The 15,886-nt window shown below is 39.6% G+C and overlaps 1 protein-coding gene across 1 annotated transcript in view; it reads left to right on the top strand.

Moving 5' to 3' along the window:
- Window positions 1-10,717: 10,717 nt before the first annotated feature.
- STK17B (serine/threonine kinase 17b) overlaps window positions 10,718-15,886 on the top strand; it is a 31,547-nt gene continuing 26,378 nt past the window's right edge. The window contains exon 1 of the mRNA XM_037009113.2: window positions 10,718-10,910. The gene's annotated coding sequence lies outside the window, so the exon portion shown is untranslated. The remainder of the gene's footprint in view (window positions 10,911-15,886) is intronic.

Raw genomic sequence — 15,886 nt, 5'->3', positions numbered from 1 at the left:
CTAGTGTGCTTTTTGTGCCTTTCTTAAGCACTCTATAAAACAAGATACTCTCAAATGCATTAGAACATTTCTGTTTCAATTGGCTCAGTATGGCTGTAAAGTACTTGAAATGATTCATAACAAACTGAGCACATGGCATGGCGTCATCAGGCATTCTCTTCAGAGCCTCTTGCCTGTTTTACAGAAATTGCATAACTGGTAAGTAACACAATGAAAATCTTACACTCTGCTGGTTGGAAGTTGGATCAAAATTTCAAAATTTAGGTAAAATTTTATAGCTAGAGTAGAAGACCAACATTTTTTTTATCTTTCAAAATGCTAAACATTTAAATTTATTTACGTAGTTGCATGTTTCTTACAGCAGATAAGGCAAAAGGTAAGTTCATTTTGCTTTTGCTTTCCTTGAGTTAACTATGATTTATTTGTGGAATTTCAGAAAGACTGATGTTACAAGTCAAGATGTATAACTCCAGGAGTTACATGAGAAACCAATTTTGGGTAGGATCAATCAGAGCTGTTAATGGCAAACAATTAAATATGCCTGGATGATTGAGGCTGAAGAGGAATGTATTTAAAAGATATTGGGTAGCTCATAGTACAAAGATCTGGGCTGGAGAACCAGGGTCAGGACAAGACAACCAGGAAATATGCACAAAGTCACATCTGTGGATTGTTCTGGTGAAGACAGCACTATTGCTGAAACAAAAGATTCTGCACTATGATTTGTGCTGTCAGCACCACTAACAGTGGGCAACGGAGGTGCCACTAGAACTACTTCTTCAAGGACCTGATCTTCCTGCCACTTCTGCTTCCCGCACGAAGTTGATCCTGGCCCCAGCCTCACATACTGCAGTTTGTAAGGCTCAAGTGCATACAGGTGGTTGACAGAACCTGCGGTAACTGCTCCTGTCCTGGCTGCAAGGAAGGCTGGGAAGGTGAGGATTTGGCGTTTTCGCTTCCATAGACTCCACAGAAGAGGAATTCTCAAACGCTGAAGGGATTAACATACAAAGTGACCATGGAGGGACAAATGTCCCAAAGTTGAAAGAATAAACTGGTCACCATGATGAGAACTATGGTTCTCAATCTTTCTATACTCAAAAATTACTAAGGACCTTAAAGGGTTTTTGTTTATGTAGGTTATATCTATCAATAGTGAGCATATTAGAAATTAAAAGAAAATTTAAAAATATGTATTAACTCACTTAAAATAACAATTACATGTTAACAATAGCAACAATTGCATGTTAACAGAAATAAAGTGTTTCATCAAAAATAGCTATATTAAAACAAAAGAAAAGAATGACAAGAGTGGCATTGTTTAACATTTTTGCAATATCTCTAATTTCTGGCTTAATTGAAAAAGCATTTGGAATCTCACATCTGCCTCTACATTAAACACTTGTAATACCACATATTCTGTAGACTCTGGAAAACTGACTAATACACTTGTGAGAGAAAAGAGTGAAAAGGGTAAATATCTTAGTACTGTTATGAAAATATTACGACTTTGGGGATTCCTGAAAATATGTTGGGGTCTCCCTACCACAGTTTGAGAATTGCTAGGTGAAAGTTTACTTTGTGTGATTGGAATTAGATAAAATATATTATATTGAAACACACAATCTTTGGATCTCTTTCTGCATTCCTGTCACATTTATTTTAATCTAAGATTTAGAAATTTTGCTTGGAGATTGACAGGATGAGCATGCATCAAATTACTAATATAAAGGTATTTTGAACAGGCTGCAAAAATAACAGCAGGACTGTATTTAGGTTAGTTTATGGAATTTCATCCTCTCCTTTAATCTCAAAGGTTTTTTTCCAGCTCTTATTTCTGATTTTAAGGTTCCCTTGTGGATTAAATGAAGGTTTCTGTGGCCAGAATTCTCACCTGCCCCTGGTTGGCTACCTCACTGCACGTGTGGGCAATGCGTCGTTATTGACTATATAAAGAGCCCTGCCCAGTGCTGTGCTTGACACGGTGGCACAGCTGCAAGGCTGCAGGAGAGCAGAGCAAGAGGCTGGGGTGGTGGCAGCGCCAAGAGCAGAGAGGCCCAGAGGATGACTGTGCAGGCAAAGAGGTCCAGAGGCAGAGACCGGCTTGCTGCATGCTGACTCGCTCTGAACGGGATTTTAGTGATTGACCTGGCACCGAGGAAAAGAAGTTGGGTATAAGCCTTTCACCCCAAGAACATTCTACTGTCATTTCTTTGGTCACATTGAATCTATAGTCAACTTGCCCGGGCCTGAAACCCATTGGCAAGACACCCTGAATTTGTGTATTTTTAGCAATGATGGACATTCGTTTTTTTAAAGAATATTTTTATTTTTGTTTTAGATTAACAGAATTATTGCAAAGATAATACAGAGAGTACTCCACAACGAGTTTCCCCTATTAGTGTCTTACATTAGTAGGGTATATTTGTCACAATTAATGAATTGATGTTACTATTGTTAACTAAAATTCATACTTTATTCAGAACTCCTTAGTTCTTGTCCAATGTCATTTTCCTGTCCCAGGATCCCATTCGGGAACCACATCACATTTAGGCACCACTTGGTTATGACAGTTCCTCAGACCTCACTTGCTTTTGATGATCTTGACAGTCTTGTGGGGTACAGGTCAGGTATTCTGTAGGCTGTCCCACAACTGGGATTTGTGTGATGCTTTTCTCATGGTTAAACTGGGGTTATGGGTTTTTGAGGATAAAGACAACAGAGGCAGACTGTCATCCTCATTATGTCATATTAAGGGTACATATTACCAATATGACATAATTATTGTTAACTTTGATCACCTGGATTGAGATACTATTTATCAGGTGTTTGCACTGTAGTTACTCTTTTTTATCTCCCTTTCCATATTGGGCTCTTTGGAAGAAAGTCATTATGCACAGCCCACACTTAGGAGTGGGGAGTTATCCACAGCTTGATGGTGGAGTATCTACAGAAATTATGTAGATAATTATGTAGTTTATGTATATAAACTCTTCTACATGGAAGGTTTGTCTATGCCTTCCCATTTATTCAGTCATTTGTTTGTATCAATATTTATTAGCAGATATTTATTTTATACTTTCTGAGTTATAATCCAATACCACTTAATTTATTTATTGTGTTGCTCAGATTGTCCCAGTTTTGGCCATTGGGAGCTCTTTCAGTTGGCTCCTGGGGCCCGTGGACCTACCCCACCATTTTGTGGTGGTTTTGTTTCTTTGCACTTCTTTCTTTCTGTCCCTACACAGTGTTCCTGGCCCTTCTGTATGCTTCTGCCCCAGTTCTAGAAGCATCAATTTCTCCAAGGAGTTTGGCTCCTTTAACTGGAGAATGGCATTAGAAGTAGGTGTGCTTATTGCTCCTGGATGTCATTGCTTCTACATGTTCTCAGCTGGCAGAGCAAGGAGATATGTGTATGTAATATTTCATATATATATAAAGATTTCTGTACATAAACATCTGTGTCTATGTTAACCTAAACATTGGTTCATACCAATGTCTCTAACTCCAATCCATTGTCACACGGATCATTCTAGCCTCCTCCTGAATCTTTCATTTGTTACATATTTGTAAAGTTATTTCAACAATAAAGAAATGTGGGAATGATAAGTGTGAGAGTAAACAAAAGAATGAAAAGAGCAGGGACTCCAGGGACTATGGTGGATTAAGTACCCAAGAACCTGGGCCCATTGTTCACAGCCACAAGACTGTGTAGTGGACGGTGAGTTTGAATCTTGGCTACACAGTTACTAATCCACTAATAACTCAATAACTCAGGTAATTCTGAGGAAGTGTATGACTTCCATGTCCCTTAGTTTTCTTATCTTGAAAGGAGGAAAATGTAGCACTTTGTTCATAGGAGTGTGAGGATTACATGAGTTAGAAAAAAAATAACAGCACATTTAGAACAGTGCCAGGCTCAGTATTTATGAGCTATTGTTACTATGTACCTTATGGGTAAGTATATTATTATTTCCATTTTACAGATGAAAAAACAGAGGCATGCTCCATGTGATATTACAACCAGTTTAAGTTCTCACAGCTAGTAAATTACAGACTCACGCTAATAATCTGTGCCCTTTCATGTTTCTGAACAGCTCTATACATGTATCTCTTTCTGTAAAAATAAAGCTATGAAATGCTTCTCTATAAATCTAAAGGTAAGGCTAACATCTGAAAAGATTCAAGGATGCTGTGAATATTCTCACAGTCAGGGATATTATGATAATCATCAATATTACCATGTCCCACATTACCAACACTTTCATGCCATGCAAAGCACTTAGCTAGTGGGGAAAATTGGCTTTCTCAATGCTGTTGCTGTCACCTTAAGTCAGCTGAAGCAAAGATTACCTCCAACAAGGGAGTTGGTAGGCGTTCAAAGTTAGCTCTGCTTTATCTATATCTGTTACTTTCAGTTGTAGGAAGACTCAGTGAACAGTTCCTTTACTTTTAGAAGCTTTACTGTTTCTTACCTGCCATATGCTCTTAGGAAATATGACACCAGGTCATGATTCATGGAGTATGCAGTTGGTAGAGGAAGTTTGTTAAGAAAGTGAAAAGGGAGGATATTTACTGGGGAGAATTGCTAGAGATTTACCTACTCAAATCAAATAAATGACCATTTTTATATCTTATATTGATTTCTTTGTTCTATTTAATATATGCTTCCCTTAAATACCGGTGACTCTAATTTCTTTATCACCAACAGTCCTGGACAGTACAGCTGCATTTCGGTAGCCTCCATCGGGTAGATTCTAAAGGAGGAAGCAGCCACCTCTCTCTCCGTATCTTTTCCCAATGACATCTCTTAACATCAAACATTAAGAGTTGAGGGAAATCATTAGTAAAGTCACTCGACAAATACTTACTTAGGACCTACTATGTCTCAAGCATTTCCTCCTCAGGGAGCCTGCTGACCACTGGACAATAACAACAGCCTGTATGAACTGAGGGCTTACTTTTGTCAGGCACTGTGCTGTGTATGCCTTATCACATTTAAATCTCACAGACGTTGCTATTATTAAATGTCATCATTTTACAGATGAGGAAATCAAGGATTGCCCAAAGTCACACAACTAGAAATGGCTAGACCTGGGACTTGAATACACGTCTGTCTGATGCGACACAGTTAACCACACACACATCTCTCTCTCTCTACAACTCTCATAAGGTAGGACCTTAGCTCGCTTTGCGGCTGGAGGGTAGCAGCTCTTCTGCAACTTGGCTGAAGTTTCTACTGAATACTTTGATTTGCAAATACAAAGCATGCTCTGAAGCACCTTAAATAAATTGTGGTAACCAGCTGGGAGGGGACAGATGAAGACAGAAAAATGTGGCCGGATGTTCTGGGGGCAGGTGAGATGGATGTGCAATGAGGCATCTCCAAGAAGAAGGAGAAGTGACAGGCCAAGGTAGAGCTGCTGATAGATTTAACTACCTAGACCCCAAGCCACAGTGGAAGGAGGCCTGAAGTATTCTAGGGTGTGCTGTCTTTATCAGGTTATGTAAAGGCAACCGGGATGTAATGTGTCTTCCTTTGCCCATACCATTTAAATGATTATTCAAAAAAACTTAAGATCATGTTTTTGTGAAGTATGTCTGATGTAATGAGGTGGAAAGACCTTGGAATTAAGAATCAGGAGACCAAAATTCTTGCCCAGATGTGAACAATTTAGTTCAGTTGTGTGATCTTCTGCAAGCCCCTTATCTTATCTCATTCTAGGTTTTCTCCTTTCTGAAACAGGAAAATGGGCTACTGAGCCTTACAGATGTTTGAAGTTCCAAACTGCTATGATTTATTGAGAACCTACATTATTCTGAGTACTGCATTAAACAATTTGAGGCTTAGAAGCCATTAGAAGGCATGTTTCTAGCCCTCTGGACCTGTGAATACAAAAGGCACCAACCATGTGTTTTTTATGGAGTGCTTGAAATGTAGCTGGCAGAACTTAATTTGAATTTTATTCTACTTTAATTAAATTTAAGAAACGAATACAGTATTCAGTTATTGAAAACTTTTATGTTTGAAATAATGTAGGGATGTGAATCTTTTTTCAAAGGTAAATTTTTTATGATCTAAATACAAATCAAGTGTTTCCAATGAAAAGTTAGCATCTGAATTGGGATATGTTATAAATGTAAAATACACCACATTTAAGACAATATGAATAAAAAAATATAAAATACCTTATTAATAATTTTTACTTTGATTACATGTTGAAATGACTGTATTTTGGATATATTGGGTTGAGTAAAATGTATTATTAAAATTAATATAATCTGTTTTTATTCTTAGCTGTGACTACTAAACATTTAAAATGACATACATAGCCTGCATGACATTTCTTTTGGGTGGTTTTAGAAGTTTAGAGTGAGTGACTTGATTTGCAATCTAGATCCAGTCAATCATGGGTGCTTTGGAGAATAGAATTGTGTCACCTCTGAGGGAGTCATGTTTATCAGTCTGAGTCATAACTCTTATAAGGGAAGACTTTTCCCAATTACTTCTGCTAAGAGGCTTTGCTTTAAGAGAGCCAAAGGATGCAAGATCACTGTGGTCCCCAAATGCATTCAAAATTGGAATGTGCTGTAGGCACCATGGATAAATGCACTGTAACTTATCCGTCTGACTACACCTAGCCCTCCTACCTCTGTTTGGGCTACGCTGTCTCCATTCAACATGTGTACCCCTGTAGAGTGGAGGTTTGAGCCAAGCTCCTTTGGAGGCAATTGGTCCCCCTTTGTGTCTGGCTGCCTTTATCCTGGCCACAAATTTTTCTGGCCATACAAAAATACCTGGTAAGCTCCTCTTCAGAAGGAGCATATGTCGATGGCAGGAGTTTTGAATTTGGGGCCTTCCTCTCTGTCTGAAATTCCACCCTCATCCTCTGCACCTCTTGGGCGAAATGTGCCATCAGAGAGGGTCACCTTCCCTGGCAAGTATGTGGTCAGCCTGTGGTGACTGGTGTGCTGTGACTGGGGAGGGTCTCTTTCCCTGGATAGAATGTGATGAATATCACATGATCACAAAGGCCACCGTCTCGGGTCACTTGGAGGTGACTGGGGACTACTATATTAGTTTGCTAGGGCTGCCACGACAAACACCCACAGACTGGATGTCTTATGCAACAGAAGTTTATTTTCTCACACTTCTGGAGGCTACAAGTCAAAGATCAAGGTGCCAGCAGGTTTAGTTTCTTCTGAGGCCTCTCTCCTTGGCTTACAGGTGATGCCATGTGCCCTCACATGGGCATCCCTGAATCTGTGTTGTCTGTTGTAATCTTTTTTAAATTGAGATATAATTGACATATAACATTATATTAGTTTCAGGGCTACACATAATTCAGTATTTGTACACATTGTGTAATTATCACAACAATAAATCTAGTTAACATCCATCACCTTACATAGGCAGAAAATTTTTCTAGTGATGATGAAACTTTTAAGATCTACTCTCTTAGTAACTTTCAAGTATACAATACAGTAATAGTAGCCATAGTCACCATTCTGTATGTTATATCCCCGATTTATTTATTTTTTATTGGAAGCTTGTATCTTTGACCCCCTTCACTTATTTCTCCTACCACTATTCTTACTGCCTCTGGCAACCACCAATCTGTTCTCTATATCTATATGTTTGTTTTAATTTTACATGTAAGTGAGATCATACAGTATTTGTCTTTGTCTTACTTCACTTAGCATTATGCCCTCAAGGTTCATCCATATTGTCATAAATGGGAATATTTCATTCTTTTTTTTATGGCTGAATATATTCTGTTATAGCTATAACCTACAATTTCTTTATTCATTCATCCATCCTTGGACACTTAGGTTGTTTCCATATCTTAGCTATTGTAGATAATGCTGCAATGAACATGGGGATGTATATATTTGAAGTGAATATTTTCATTTTATTCAGTTAAATACCCAGAAATTGAATGGCTAGATCATATGGTATTTCTATTTTTTATTTTTGAGGAAACTTCATACTGTTTTCCATACTGGCTGCACCAATTTACATTCCCACCAACACTCCACAAGGGTTCCCTTATGACCACATACTCTCCAACACTTGTTATCTCTTGTCTTTTTAATAATAGCTGTTTAGTAGGTGTGAGGTAATACCTCATTGTGGTTTTAATTTGCATTTCCCCGATGATTAATTATGTTGAGCATCTTTTCATGTGTTGGCCATCTGTAAGTCTTCTTTGGAAAGATGTCTATCCTGACATGCTGCCCATTTTAAATCAGTTTGTTCGTTTTTTGCTATTGAATTGTATGAGTTTTTTATATACTTTGGATGTTAAACCCCTTGTCAGACATGATTTGCAATATTTTCTCCCATTCAGTAGGTTGACTTTTCATGTAGTTGGTACGGTATAATCTCTTCATCTTGGATTCAAGCCCACCTATATAATCTTGTTTTACCTTAATTATCTCTTTAAAGTCTTATCTCCAAATACAGCCACATTTTGAGGTCCTGGGGGTTAGGACGCCACCATATGAATTTGTCAGCGACACATTTAGCCCATAATAACCACCATCCCTGGTCAGTATGTGGCATTCAAGAATCAACTTAACGAACTGTGTAGTCAGAGGCAATGACCACAGAATGACCATTAGGTCACGTGGGGATTTCCTACTCAAGGGCGTGAAAACAAGAACATTTGACATGGCTATGATGAATGACTTTAAGTAAATGAAGTAGGATGGAGGAACACATTGACTCCTGGATTTTATTGCAAGGCCATAGATAGTATAACCTGCTCCTCAGCACGAGAATTCCTTGACTGTTGGAGACCAAGCAAGTATAGTCGAACGTCCTTGGGATAGTGTGCTAAATCCTAGATGGCAAAGCTGACACCAGGCACAAGGGTTAACAATATATTCAGGGGTATAAGAGAAACACATGAAATATTTACAATGTGAGCCCTACACCTAGGAATGCAAGGCAAAGAGGTGATAGAGCTGGGAGTGGAAAGTAGAAATCAGCAAAGATTTCTGATTTCTGGAGAGGGTAACCTTCTTAAAGTTGGAACTGATGACCACCAGAGGCTGATGAGGAGGAGGGTGAAAAGCTAGAGCCAAGGCAGAGGCAGGAAAATGTGAGACAAGAAAAGACCCCAGGAGGCTGATTGATTAGAGCAGAGGGCTTGTTTGCTTGGTTTAAAGCTGTGATGGAGAAAGGTTTTCATCTAGGTATGAAGCGATGTGGGACTGGGTTAGAGACAGAGGGGAAGGCAGATTGAGTGTCAGGAGACTGCTAAGAGCTGGCAATTGATCGAATGTTGCAACTGAAGAGGTCCAGAGTTAAACACACACACCCACACACCAAAAATCACAGAGGTGGTGCAGTCTATTTGGGCCCTCTTTATTCTAGTCCCTTGGGGTTACTGATTTCAGTGCTGGTGCTGAAACCTCTTGGATGCTGCCCCCATGTTTTGAAAAGAGATGGGAACAGTCTTCTTGGTTTGTTGACTCATAGATAATGATAGCTGAAAAGTCTCTTTCAGCGCGTGGAATTTTTTTTTTTTTTTGGATTCCATCCTAATTTTAGCCTTCTCCAGTCAGTCCAATTTTTAGCAACAAGAAACTAGACAGAAGCAATATTCTCCAAGTGAGAAGGCTAAGAGAATACACACATTAAATTAGGATGAGTCAGTTAAGTAATAATAAACCGACTTCATTAAATGTGAGGCATTTTATGCATTTATTTTGGGAAAATAACAGTATGGAAGAGCAAACGATGGCTCAATGGGAATTTGTTTATCTAACTGGGATTGAAAAAGAAAACCTCCTTTTATGTGAGGACTATTATATTCTTTTGAAAGAGAACGATTCCCCTCTCAATATAGTTTTCCAATAGTCTACAATTATCTGGAGTATACTCTGCAAACAACCCTAAATCATGTAAACAGAACTCAAGTGTGTCTTAGACAGAACTTCCAACATTTATTATTATCTTCAAGGGGTAAACAGATCCCAAGAAGTTTGCTGTCGGCCTTCGTATTTTCCCTTAGCACTCTAAATGCAAAGTCAGCAATTCATCCTATTCCGACTCTCCTTACACGGCCTGCAGCCGTGACTCAGAAGGACTCTGCACCGGAGCAGACTGGAGTGGCTGGGCCCTGGCTCCATAAATCCGCAAAGGATGTTGATTCTTGCCGTCGCAAACTGGGCTCTCCATTTGACGGGTGGGTTCAGGTCATAGGAAAGATGACAGGGGAGTCCAAAAACAGGCCTTTGGTAGGCACAGAAATCTGGGGATAAGTCGAAACTAGCTGGAACTCACTTTGCTTCTTCCCTCTCTCCAGTTCGCAGATATTCACACCTCTTGGAATGACCGCGCTGAAGGCAGGGGTGGCGCACCCTGTGAGTGCTGCATCCCTGGGCGCAGTTCTAACAGCGCCCGCCTCGCTTCTGCCGCGCGGCAATCACCCCAGCGCCGCACCTGCTCCGCGGCTCTGCCGGGCCGCTGGCTGGCCCGGCGCGGGCCACACCCACTCCCGGCTGAGGCCCGCCCCGCAGCACGCGCGGCCGGCCGACACCCCGCCCCTCCCGTCACGTGGCGGCCCCGCCCTCCACGCGCTCTCGGATTGGCTCTGCCAGCGAGGGGCGGCTTCAGCGCTGGGCACTGCCCCGCAACGCGGCTGCAGTTTTCAAACCTCAACTGTAAGCCCTGGTCCCCGACTTCGCTGTCGTCGCCGGGAGCCACCTCACGGGGGCCAGGTCTCAATTGCTGGACGCTGTACGGGAGAGTACAAGTGGGTCTTGCCACCTCGGAGCTGCCCGGCGCCTCAGCGGGCTGGAGCGGGAGAGCGCGTCCTGTGGCGGCGGCCGCCGGCTTGGGGCGGGACGGGAGCCCCCTCGGAGGGGGCAACCGCGGGAGAACCTGCTGCGGCCGAACGGTCAGTGCCTGCGCCTCGCGCGACCGTGGTCCTGCGCGACTAGCGGGTGGGCTCCGGAACCAGCCCTCTCTCCTCTGGGCAGAGACTCCCGAGTGTGCGCGCGGGGGCTTCTGTGGAGGGATCTGGCTGTGGACGTGGATACGGGCCCCCTCGGACCCCGGCCTGCTGGAAATGGGCTCGGACTCTGCAGCCCTTGGGGTGGCCGCATTGCTGCGGGGCCCTCGCCGCATCCGGCCGGTGTCCCGCCTCCCCAGGTCTCTCGGGGGCGGCGTGGGGGCGGTCGGAGGTGCTCCAACGCCCTTCCCAGCCCGGGATCTCCCCGGCGCGCGTCCCGCTGGGGCCCCTCCGCGAGCGGCTCACTCGCGCCCCGTCCGCCCCGGGTCGACGTGGTCCTTCCCGTCCCTTCCGAGGTCACAGCTGTGCTGTGCGCGCAGGAGGCGCTCGTATCTAGACGCGTGGACACGTCCTGCTCGCGGCTGCCTCACTCCAGGGAAAGTTTGTGCCCATCTTGTGGGGCATTCTCAGTTGCTGCTTGGGAACAGTGTGCTAATATCAGTGAGTGGTGAAATTGAACTACAGTTGTTTCAGTAATTTTAAGCGGCCTGATTTTATTTTGACCGGTGTAAACCACTTAAGTGTATACAACTCATCTTCAAACTGTTCAGCTACATGATTGCTACGATTTTGACATTTACATAGCTTTGTTTTATTGTAGCGAAAAGCACTTCATTTGAGTTCCCTCAGTGGGATAAGCAGAGACAAAGTTGAAAGAGAATTTGTGGCAGCTGGTAGCGGGGATTTGTTCGTCCTCTGTGATAGGACTAGAGGCGCTCTGACATCAATTCGCAAATTGAAACTAAAGAAAAAAAACTTTTTAAAAATACAGCCACATACTCATCAAATTTCTATAATATTAGGTCTGTGTATCACATTCGCTGATTATTTTTCCAATGTAGTGTTTACATCTGTGGTACCAATGATAATGATGAACCTTAAGTGATGTTTGATGTTTGATGCGGTGCCCCCTTTAAGTTTCCAAGTCTTTAAGAATGTGCGTTCTGAGAAAGCATTGTCTGCAGAGATGACTGGGCCAGCGACAGCATATGTAACCTGATATTTTGGGCCCAGGAGCACAATTTTACTAAAAGAAAAGATAATGAACATACTTTTTGATGGATACACTATTTTATAGTTCATAGTAAACTATCCAGTAGTTTTCAACATCTTCTAAAATGTTCATTTTATAAATATTAAACCACATATGCTTAGAATTGTGTATTTTTTTTAAAGTTGGTCCACAGAAGCAGTGCCCTAGTGTTAAGACCTCTCTTCTTACACCTTCAGCCAGCCTCCTCTGAGCAGATGTTCAATTTTTTAAAATGTCGAATATTTTCATAAATGGAGTTGTTATGAATAGCTACTTTATTTTTGAGATACATAACATACATTTTAGATCACTTTTCTAAGTTATGGATCTAAAATTGAAGTGAAGTGTGTTTAGATGGCAATATATTTAAGTTTGAAAAGTAAAAGTTGTGTAGTAATTTGAAGGGCTTTCTCTTTTGTGTGTGGACACTGGTTGTGATTCTTATTGAAAATGAATTACAGTTTGGTTAAGACAGCATCAGTTTGTAGGAAAGTCAAAACTTGATTGGTCAGTGTCAGCATATTCATAACAAATATGAAGATACAAGCATTTTATGGCATGTTTCTAATGAAACAATTTTATTTTTAAGCTTGACTGACAGTGTTTTACCAGTGTTAAGTAAACATTTAAATGTTTTAAAAGCTTTGTTTTGAAGTTGTTTAATAATTTTGAGAAAATTTCCTCATCAAAATTTCCCCATTTTAATCTTAGAAACCTAATTAAAAACCCAGGAATCAAGGAAACCAAGTGCTGACATTTTCACTTAATCCTAAACTTGTCTTGAAATTGCATGAATATTAATTTGTAGGGCATATTTCCTATTTAAAATTGGCAGCTAATAAAACAGTGCTCCTGGATTTACTGCCTTTAAAGAGTTTTGGTTGATTCCTGCTTTTTAAAAAATTATTTTACATTCTGCAAGTATTGATTATGTCAGAAGCATTCACAGTCATTTTTGTACTTCCTGTCCACTTGGGAAAAATGTAAATATTTTAGTTGCTTTCATTTTCCACAATATTGATGACAAAATCAGTAACTTTATTTTTACATAGCTTCTATTCTATAGTAGATGATCATCAAATATTTCTTTGAGTATTTCAATTAACAAATGTACATTTAAATTAAGTCACAAACACCAATTATCCAAATATGTCGTGATAGATGTTGCAATTTTCAAGACATACCTTGTTTAAATTTTTTAAAATTTATTTATCCTTGTTTTTTCCAAATACATTTATTTCACCTTCAACTTCAGTGCCGCTTTAAACATCTAAGCTAGTCAGTGTCTTTAAATGTTTATATGCAGCATATTTTGGTATACTCCTAACCCTTTACAGCTTTCTCCAAAGAGGGCATAGTTATACTTTGAGTTTAAAATTTTTAATATTAACAATGAGGTGGTAGTTGATCTGTAATCCATAAAGGATCAATATTCCATTTTTCATTGTTATAGTTATGGAATAAACAGTACTTGAGTGATGCCATGAGTAAATAGTAGTTTATTTTACAACAGAAAATTAATTTCCCATCTGATGAATGACAAGCACTGTGTAGTTGTTGGCCCACTATATTTCCGTTTTCAACATCTTCCTATTCTGGTTCACAATTACAGGGATCGCTCTGGGCCTTACTGTCAAGGCACAGAATCAGGACTGGGGTTGTCACCTGGACTTCAGTTCTTGGACAGTATGCATATACTAAAGCCAGACTCAGTTGTGATTTTCAAAGGATTAGGTTCTTGAATATACTTTCTATTCAATCTTTTTTAAAAATAAAACCTATTAGTAGAATAGTTAGTAGAAAGAAGTCTTTTCCTTGAACATGAGAATCATCCTCATCCCTATCCCTAAACAATACCTTCTGCCACACTCAGAAAGATCTTCCTTTATTTTGATTTATACTAGGTAAATATATCTCCAATTCCTCTGTTTCCTTGGGAAAACTTGGTAGTTATGAATGCCGATGTAGGAAGTTGTTTTCCTGTAATCGTGTGCCTGACCTTGCTTCCATTGCCTTCAGGTTTACTTTATGAAGGTCTAGATTTATCAGTCTTTAACAGGAAAAGTGTCTGAATTTCCTGATTGAGATAGCCCTTAGAATATTGATGTTCTAAGCTGACATAGGTATTTACATTAAATTAGGTGACCACCTAGTCTGGAAAGAATTGTAAATACAAAATACATGGTCTGTTGGTATTATATTACAATACATGATAAAATAATTTTATTCATGTTTTGAGACTTTTATGGCTTTCTGTTTAGAATTGAAATTCTCTAATAGCAATTTAAAATATTTCTTATTTTATCTAGCCAAATACTGAATTAAGCAGAGACTAGCCACGTTCGAAACTCCAATATTATAATTTTTAGATGGATCTCAAGTTCTGCTTAATTTGAGGTTTACCTAAAAATTCTTCTTGCTGTATTTCATAATTCTTATAATTCAGCTCATCAAACTTAAGAAAAATTTCTACCAGTTGCCAGATACTACAAGTAAATGGTTGCTGCCCATTAAATACTAAACATAATTGCAATCTAACCTGTTACATTTTGAGGTAAAGAGGTATGTTAAGGGTCCTCCTATTTGAAGCATAAGAAAAAAGCGTTTAATCCAACCTGTGGCTTTTAGTCAAAATTTCCTGGGGGAGATTACATTCTATGATGCCATGTGAGTTGAGATACGAAGGCTGCATAAGAAGAGATAGCCATTTAAGGAAAGATACAAAGGATGTTTTAGGCAGAAAAGTATAATAGAAATGAGGCAAAAAATGAGTACAAGCATGGCAGGAAATGAATCTTGGTGTGTATCTGGGTTCAAGGGCTTTTGTGTGTCAAGCTATAAGGATGTTAGCTTGTAGGTACTGGGGAGCTAAGGGATCAAAGTAGGCAACTTAATTCTCTAGATTTCATTTTTTGTATTGGCATATTCTATTTTTATAAAAGATTTTTACTTGATAACTTTGAGATAAATATCATGATGAATATTTTAAAAGTAGTACTACTTAGAGGTTTTCAGGGATTCTGTCTACTTTTAATCTCATCACATTTGCTTTCTCCCTCAAGTTAAGTCAAGGCCTAGATCAAGCCTTACATTTCCTTCTGTTCCTTCCTTTACTGATCTGTATCTGAATTCTCATTGTAATTATTGTAATGGGAGTTAATGAAAAAAAACTTTGAAAATAAGCTTGAGATACCATTATTTCTAGTAGTACTGTGAAATTGAAAGCTTAATTGTATCTTGCATTCTGTTACCTTCTTATTTTTTTATAACACCTGATTGTGTCTATAATTGTGTACTTATGCACACACACACACACACTGAGTTCCTTAATATTTTTACCTAAATTTACCTACTGAGTCTCTTAAGATTTTTTTATTAGTGTAACCTAATAAAGTGTTATGAAATGAATTTCAAATGGAGTGAGACATATTGGTAATTAGAATCAGTTATAGGTCTGTGAACTGTGGTAGAAATTAAGAAAAGTTCTGGGATTGTTCGTTGGATTTAAAGAGAAATTGGTGGGAAACGTAGTCACATGCAAGGAGAAACAGAGCTGATTGATAACCTTCATGTGTCCAAGGATTAAATCTTATATAAAGGGCAACCAGATGTTTGTAGAGTGTTTGGTGGACAAAGGTGACATTCATGCTCCACTATATGCAAAAATGACCAAAGAAGAGGAAATGGAAAAATATCTAGACTATGGCACTGGTTCGAGTGCAGTAAATAGAAGGAAAATTTATTTAAGGATGTTATATGGATTCCTAAAGTGGTTGTAATATATTTAGCCATAAGTAAGTAAGTTTAAGTGTTCAGTCTTCAGAAATGT

Source organism: Manis javanica, chromosome 12, assembly GCF_040802235.1.
Source record: "Manis javanica isolate MJ-LG chromosome 12, MJ_LKY, whole genome shotgun sequence".
Lineage (NCBI taxonomy): Eukaryota > Metazoa > Chordata > Mammalia > Pholidota > Manidae > Manis > Manis javanica.
The sequence above is the reverse complement of the archived record's forward strand: the minus strand, read 5'-3'. Positions and strand labels throughout refer to the sequence as shown.